The sequence below is a fragment of the Barbus barbus genome (genome assembly GCF_936440315.1).
Source record: "Barbus barbus genome assembly, chromosome: 38".
NCBI classification, from domain to species: Eukaryota; Metazoa; Chordata; class Actinopteri; order Cypriniformes; family Cyprinidae; genus Barbus; species Barbus barbus.
In genome coordinates this window covers 27,449,164-27,457,200 of record NC_136716.1, presented here as the reverse complement: position 1 = coordinate 27,457,200, position 8,037 = coordinate 27,449,164, and positions in this window count along the sequence as shown.

Here is an 8,037-nt window from a genome sequence, read left to right as displayed (position 1 = left end):
TTAAAATTCCAGTTCCGTTGAATTTAATAAATAGGTTAATTGTGAAACAGTTCAGTGTAATCAGCGTGCTTTAAATACGACAATTCAGTGTTTTTTCACAGTCTTTTTCAGCTGCTTCCACACTAAATCTCTCCTTGTCACACAGTTTCTGAAAGCTGTCACTCAAACAGCAGAAGCACACACCAGATCTACAAAACCAGACACTAATTCTCAGACTTTGACTCGGTTTTCAATTTCATAAAACACTTTTTGCAAAACACAACACACAGTTCTCTATGTATCACACACAAATCTAACATGAATAAATATTCTGGCAAAGGTGTTTGCAAATGTTTGCTTTTGAGATGTGTTTGTGATATTTTGAATGCATTAAGAGATGTGAGGCATTTTGTGTGCAATTCTTGGATTTGTGTGTAAAGTTTTGAAAAAAAGAGTGTGAAATTGTATGCAATGAAAAGGAAGCAAATTCTGAATTTTGCATGATATTTGATGATTGTAGCACATAGTATGCATGCATACTGCACAGAGTACATACTGCAGACACATCGTGTCTTCTTCTGCTCTGTGAGGAGTGATGTAAACGTCTCTCTTTTCTCTCGCCTCATAAAGATGAAGCGCACCGTCCCGCCCGGAGAAAGTCTCAAAGAAAATGATTATGAGGCCGATTCCACTTTCTCCAAATGTGTGTCATTGCAGGCGGGCGATAATGATGTCGTTACGGCTCTTATTGTCCTTCATTATTTTGTGCTCTGGTCACATGACCTTGTTATCTGGCCCGTGCAGGCCGGCCGCACACTGAAGAACAGACACCATAACAGAGATAAACAGAGACCCTCAAACCACCCGCTTTATCTGTTATACTCATTCAGGAGGAGAATCCAATGAGTGGATGGATCTCAGTGTTTGATCGTATCTCCTGGAGGGAAATGAAGCTCAGTTCAGGTCAAACAGTCCAAGATCTGACCTTCAACACACTTCACATTGATCCACACACAGAAGCATGCTTGGTCTGAACATCTGAGAACATATGACAAATCTACGAATTAAAAAGTTTACTTAAAGAAGTTTGCATTTGTGTTTTTCGGAATACTCTGTGTCTCATATTATGATCATATTTGATGCATCAGGCTTTTATGGCTCACATAGTCTGATATCGTGAGAATATGGAGGAAAAAACTGCTCAATTTTATTTAGAGACTCAAACTGTGTAAATGCTGATATGATATTATATGATGAAATGTAAATGCTTATTTAGATCTTTACAGTATAACATCTCCAACAACGATGAGACCGCATACTTGGATGAGGTAGAGAGACTCACATCATGGTGCCAGGACAACTGTCTCTCTCTGAATGTGAGCAAAACTAAAGAGCTGATCATGGACTTTAGGAAGAGACAGCAGCAGCCCTACTCTCCTCTCAGGATCAGTGGGACCCCTGTGGAGAGGTTGAGTAGCTTCAAGGACCTCGGTATAAACATCTCCGAGAACCTGACTTGGACTACACACATCCAAACACAGGTTAAGAAAGCCAGGCAAAGACTGTACCATCTGCGACAGCTGAGGAAATTCAGGGTCTCACCAGCAATCCTGAAAACTTTCTATTCAGGGACCATAGAAAGTGTATTGACTCAGTGCATCTCAGTGTGGTATGGAAACAGCTCCAATCAGGACTGCAAAGCACTACAGAGAGTTGTGCGCTTAGCTGAGCGCATCTCAGGGTCTGCTCTCCCCTCTCTGCAGGACATCTACCTCAAACGCTGCAAAAATAGAGCTGTTAAAATCATCAAGGACCCTAATCACCCTGGTAACCGTCTATTCTGTAGCTCTTCAGTGATGCTTTAGTGATTAACCCATCAAATATGATATTCTGATGGAAAACTCTTCAGATTTAAATTATTATTTAGGAACAAGAAATAAAATCAGTAGATTTTTGTGCATGAGATTTTTATGCAAAAAGACTGAATATGGTTAAACACAATGCTTTCTCTCTCTCTCTCTCTCTCTCTCACACACACACACACACACACACACACACACACACACACAGACACAGACACACACACACACACACACACACACACACTCACTCACTCATACACACACTCACACACACACACACACACACACACACTCACTCACTCATACACACACACACACACACTCACACTCACATTGTTAATGTGTGTATCACCGTAACGCTGCCTGACACACACTTACATGTTAGATTCAGGCGCTAAACACAGATAAGACATGCAGAATCACTCCAACTACACGCTGTCACTGAATGCCTGTCACAGCCGCTCATTTGCATATTAATGAGACTAACAAACACTCCCTTAATGACCTGCAGCACGACTCAGAGACTGTAAAACACACAGCGCTGGGATTTGATCACTTTTGCTCTGACTGTGTTTCAGGATCAGGCTCTTAATAAACGTCCCACAGGACACACACACACACACATCAGTGTAAACACACAATTATCAGTGTTTCAGGAGTGTGCTAATGAGACCAGGCCGTTAACATCTGCTGGAAATCATCACTGTGTTCTGCATAAACAGCGACTGATTGATAAAAGCAGTGTATGATTTCTGACACGATGACTCTCCGATTCATTACAGTCAAACACAGAACAACAAACAAAACACTCATCATCATCATCATCATCAGTACTTCCTCTGCATTACTTTCACCTCGTTTAACATGTTCATTATGCTGATAATCACTGTACTAATAAATGATCATGTTTACAATAGTTCACCCTGAAATGAAAATTCTGCCATCATTTACCTGTTCTGAACCTGTTTTTCTTTCCTCAATTAAACTCAAAAGGAGGACTTTTGAAGGTAAAAAACAAGCTGTTTTACATACAGTGAAAATAATTGGTGACTTGGACCAGCAAACTGTGAGCCAAACTATATTTTTCTGTGTTGTTCACTAATAATATGTCCTTTTATTGCAGCTCTGAAACCTTATTCAACATCAAACCTGATGCAACACATGTTAATGCATGTTTAATTTCAACAAGCATGCATTAAATTGATTAATTAAAATAAACAAACAAACAAACAAACAAATAAACAAATGCTCTTCCTTTGAACTTTTTATTCATAAAAAATGAAGCAGAACCATTTTAGTATCATTGATAAACTATTATAGTTTGTGTTTTGAATTATTTTTATTTTATCACTTTTCATTCTTTTTATTTTGATATAAGTTAAAGTTTTAGTAATTCATTTGTTTTTGTCATTTTTATTAGTTTTATTTATTTAACTAATTTTGCATATTTCTAGTTTTTTTTCTTTAATATATTTAGTTTAAGTTATTTTAGTACTTTATTAAAACTAAACAAAAAACTGAATGTTGCTTTGGCAAATAGCTAAAAATATTTATATAAATTATATATATATAATAATTTTTATAAAAAATATTTACAATTAATATTTTTATATTTTATGTCATTTCTGTTAATGGTTGCTTTGAATTTATGATTTTTAAAATTATTTTAGTTTTAGTTAACAAAAATAACTGAGCAGCACGACTGTTTTCAATATTGATAATAATACATTTATAATAAATGTGACTGCAACTGGAGTAATGATGCTGAAAATACAGCTTCAATCACAGAAATAAATTACATTTTGCAACAACAGTTATTTTAAACCGTAATACTATTTCACAATTCTTACTGTATTTTTGATCAAATAAATGCAGCCTTGTTGAGCAGAAGACATTAAAACACTTAGTGTACAGCAAACAGCCTTAATTGAGATGATTCATAAACAGCAAACATTATAGCTTGTGATCTAATTCATTCTAATTAAACATTAACATTAGCATCATCTCAGACATGTCTTAACATAAATGTCTTCAGTCTTACAGTATCTCTGTATCGTTTATTTTTACATCAGAAAGTTCATATTTCATCTGTTATTGCTCAGAGATGAAAGCGTGAGTTTGACTTCAGCTCTCGACATGAAGAGGGACTCACAGACGCAATCTTCCAGCTCACGAGCATGTCATTAGCCTCTAAATTACAAACATAATTAGCAGAATTGATTCGCGGCGAGCCTCCTGTTTGCATGATCTCTCAGACAGAAGGAGAGCCGGTTCTTGTTGGTACAGTAATTATTCTCATTCCAGCAGAAGAAAAGACACGTTCTCTGTCTATACATTTGTTGAGTGTAATTTAAACTAAGACACTATTTGTTAGTCTTGGTCAACAGCTGCCGAAGCCCCTCCCCTTCCTTCTCATTAATATGCAAATGAGCAGTTCTGGACAGAGGCGAGATGTCTTCAGTGTGAATGGAGGATAGTTTTATGGAAAATTTAGAACAACATTATGAAAATGAAGCAACTGAGTGAGGACTGAGTATGTTTCAGGTATGATCAGTTTCAAGATGCCTGTTGTTGGGAGAAAAAAAGCCCCAAAATTCTATGTCATTGTTATCAGTATTTGTTTTTCCTACAGTAAATGTCTTTTTAGAGGGTGACGGAGCTGGAAGCTGAAAACCATTCATATTTTTGGATGAGGCAGGCCAAGAGATGGAGGAGAGGTTGCGGGTCCCAGAACGATGTTCTCTGGGGGGCCTGACCACTTCTCCACTGAATGTGATTTTGAGGGGTCCCATAGCAAGATCAGTGCAATGGGCCCAGAATTCCTAGCAACAGCACTGAGTGCAATCATGGTTTCAGGCTCATCCACAGTTTATCACCTTGTATTTACCCCCATACTCTCCTTTTCTTACTGTTACCCGACTGAAGAGTTTTTCTCCACATGGAGGTGGAAGGTTTTCAATAGACCCCCTCACAAACAAGTCACGCTTCTCCAGGCCATAGATGATGTGTGCAATGACAGGAGGAGACCAATGGCAGGCCTGTTTTTGCCATAACAGAAGATTTTTTCCAAGATCTTTAGCAAATGAAAACATCCAGTAATCCAAGACGGGGTTGATAAAACATATAAGTGCAGTGAGGAACACTCCAGGTGTGTGTATCTTGTGTGTAGGTGATCTAAAGTAATGTTCCTATGATATTTCATAATAAATTAGTATTTTGAACCAATCCTTCTGCAAATGCAAGGCTTCTTTAAAGATATGAAGGCAATATGCAAAGTTTTGAACTGGACAGCCTGTGTTACAAATAATGACTGTTTTGAGTTTGGTGTCTAGAGTTTTGAAAAATGTCATGAAGATTCTGTTATTAGTGCAAAAATGATTGTAAAAAACTGTAATATATATTATATGTCTTTTTAAAAATAACATATTCTTATGCACATACACAAATGCATGCACATTATACAGACAATGCAAAGTGTGAGGCAGTTTATTCTTAGCTTGCATTTATGATTTATTATGCAGATATGAGATGTGTGTGTGTGTGTGAGAGAGAGAGAGAGAGAGAGAGAGTGTGTGTGTGTATGTGTGTGTGTGTGTGTGTGAGAGAGAGATAGAGAGAGTGTGTGTATATATGTGTGTGTGTGTGTGTGAGAGGTGAAAGCGAGAGTGAGGAAGAGCAGGAGAGGAACACAAACACTCGCGCGTTTCCTGCGCACATACACGCGTTCCGGTTACCGGAGCCGGTTCGGTTTGGATTTTTCTCCCGATGATGATGAAGATGATGATGATGATGATGATGAAGTTTCTCGGCGCTGTGTGAAGCTTTGTGAGCTGGACGCGGTTCCTGGAGGAGGATGAGCTCATAAACTCACCGCTGACTGACATCAGCCGTTAACGGTAAGACCATCGGGACTGATCGGGTCTGATCGATCCATCGAGATCGGGTCTAATCGGGTCTGATCGGGTTTTACGGCGTGTTTGATATGTGTGTGTGTTTGGTTCGCTGCGCAACCTGTGTGTGTGTGTGTGTGTGTGTGTGTGTGTGTGTGTGTGAGATACTGCATTACTATTCTGATGATGAACTATTTTTCAGGTGTACTATTTTTAATGTTGTAAATCTTGTAAATGTGAATAATCCAGATACATATAGAGTTTTTCTCAGGTTGAGAATTTTTAATTATTGATCTGATTATTATTAATAACAATACAGGAGCTGTTTAATGTGCATTCAGATCTAAATTTGTATAAAATTTGAAGTTGGATTAATTTATTGCCATTGCTACAATAATAATAGCATTATTGCAATAGAATTATGCATTATTTGGATTCAGATGTTCAGTATGAGCTCAATGTGTGAGTCTGAAGTGGTGATGATGATGATGAGATGAATTACTGTGAATTCCTTAATTATTCATAAATTATGAATAGGAATGGTTGATTACGGAAGGTTTGAGTTGTGGTTAAATAATAACACGTGTTCAGATGTTTGTGTTTTGTTGAGCACATTTAGGCTGCTTGTAGTTCAGTTCATCTGAGGTCATTCTGTGTTTCTGACAGACTCCGTTTCAGATGAAAGTTTGGATGCACTCGAATGATTTTATGATTCTCATGATGTTATGATGGCTTGTGATGTTCTGAACTTGTAAGTTGCTTTAGATAAAAGCATTTGCTAAATGAAATATAAATGGGTTCTGCTGAAACGCTTGTAATTAGTTTTCTCAAGCAATTTAAATGCCAATAACATTTCTGTACAAAATCACACATTTTTATTCAAATATGGCTGGATGAGTTGTAGCAGCTAAAAGCCTCCAGAACACAAGTGAACTCCTTCCAGACAGTTTAAAACAGCTTGATTCAGGTTTATTTCAGAGTGAATCGTTCTTTTAAATTAATCAGTGCTTCACTGAACGGTCTGGAGTCATTTGTAAATAAATCTGGATTTGAATGATTACATTTTTTTTTTTTTTAAATTTAATAATAAATTGATGCACATTTCCAAATCAGTTATAATTCATTTTAACTTATGAATCTAATGCCATCTATACTGTTCTGTAATGGTTGTACATGTAATATTTGTGAACTGTGTCTTCTCGCTGTCATCATCATTTGTCTTTAAAAGCAGCACCGCGCTTACATTTTGCCCACTGAAGCTAAGCAGGGTTGAGCTGGTCAGTACCTGGATGGGAGACCTCCGGTGAAAACTAGGTTGCTGCTGGAAGAGGTGTTAGTGAGGCCAGCAGGGGGTGCTCACCATGTGGGTCCTAACACCCCGGTATAGTGACGGGGACACTATACTGTAACAAGCACCGTCTTTCGGATGAGACGTTAAACCGAGGTCCTGACTCTCTGTGGTCATTAAAAATCCCAAATTTCCTCATTGGCCTCTGACCATCAATGCCTCCTAATCATGCCCATACACTGATCCTAATCATGCCCATACACTGATTGGCTTCATCACTCTATCTCCTCTCCACCAGTAAGCTGGTGTGTGGTCGGTGTTCTGGAGCAATATAGCTGCCGTCGCATCATCCAGGTGGATGCTGCATATTGGTGGTGGTTGAGGAGATTCCCCCCGTTCTATGTAAAGCGCTTTGAGTACCCAGAAAAGCACTATTATTATTATTATTACTAATTATTATTATTAGCTTCAAACATAATCCAGCTCTAATTTAACTCGTTTTAATGATGTACTCCAGAATTTGCATTCACACAGTCTTCCAAGGGTGTCTCAAAGGCAAATGACAAAAGCCTTTTATACCATGATAAAGAATGAGAGTCTCTACTGGCATGTAAAGGAGAAATCTCTATTGTGAGCGGCTGTATGAAAGCGGCGTTAAGTGAAATGGAAATACTACATATCATCAGCTAGGAGAAGTGTGTTAGATGATTTCATCCTTCAGGCTTTTGTGTGGCTGTCAGCAGGACTTCAGATCAGTCTCAAGGTTAAAGCTGCGCTTTTGCAGGACGAGGTTCAGACGGAGCAAAATGAAGCACTGCATTCAAAATATCACAAACATCTCAAAAGCAAACATTTGCAAACACCTTTGCCATAAAATTACAGTTTTTTCAGCTGCTTCCACACTAAATCTTTCCTTATCTCACAGTTTCTGAAAGCTGTCACTCAAACAGCAGAAGCACACACCAAATCTACAAAACCAGACACTGATTCTCAGACTTTGACTCGGTTTTTAATTTCA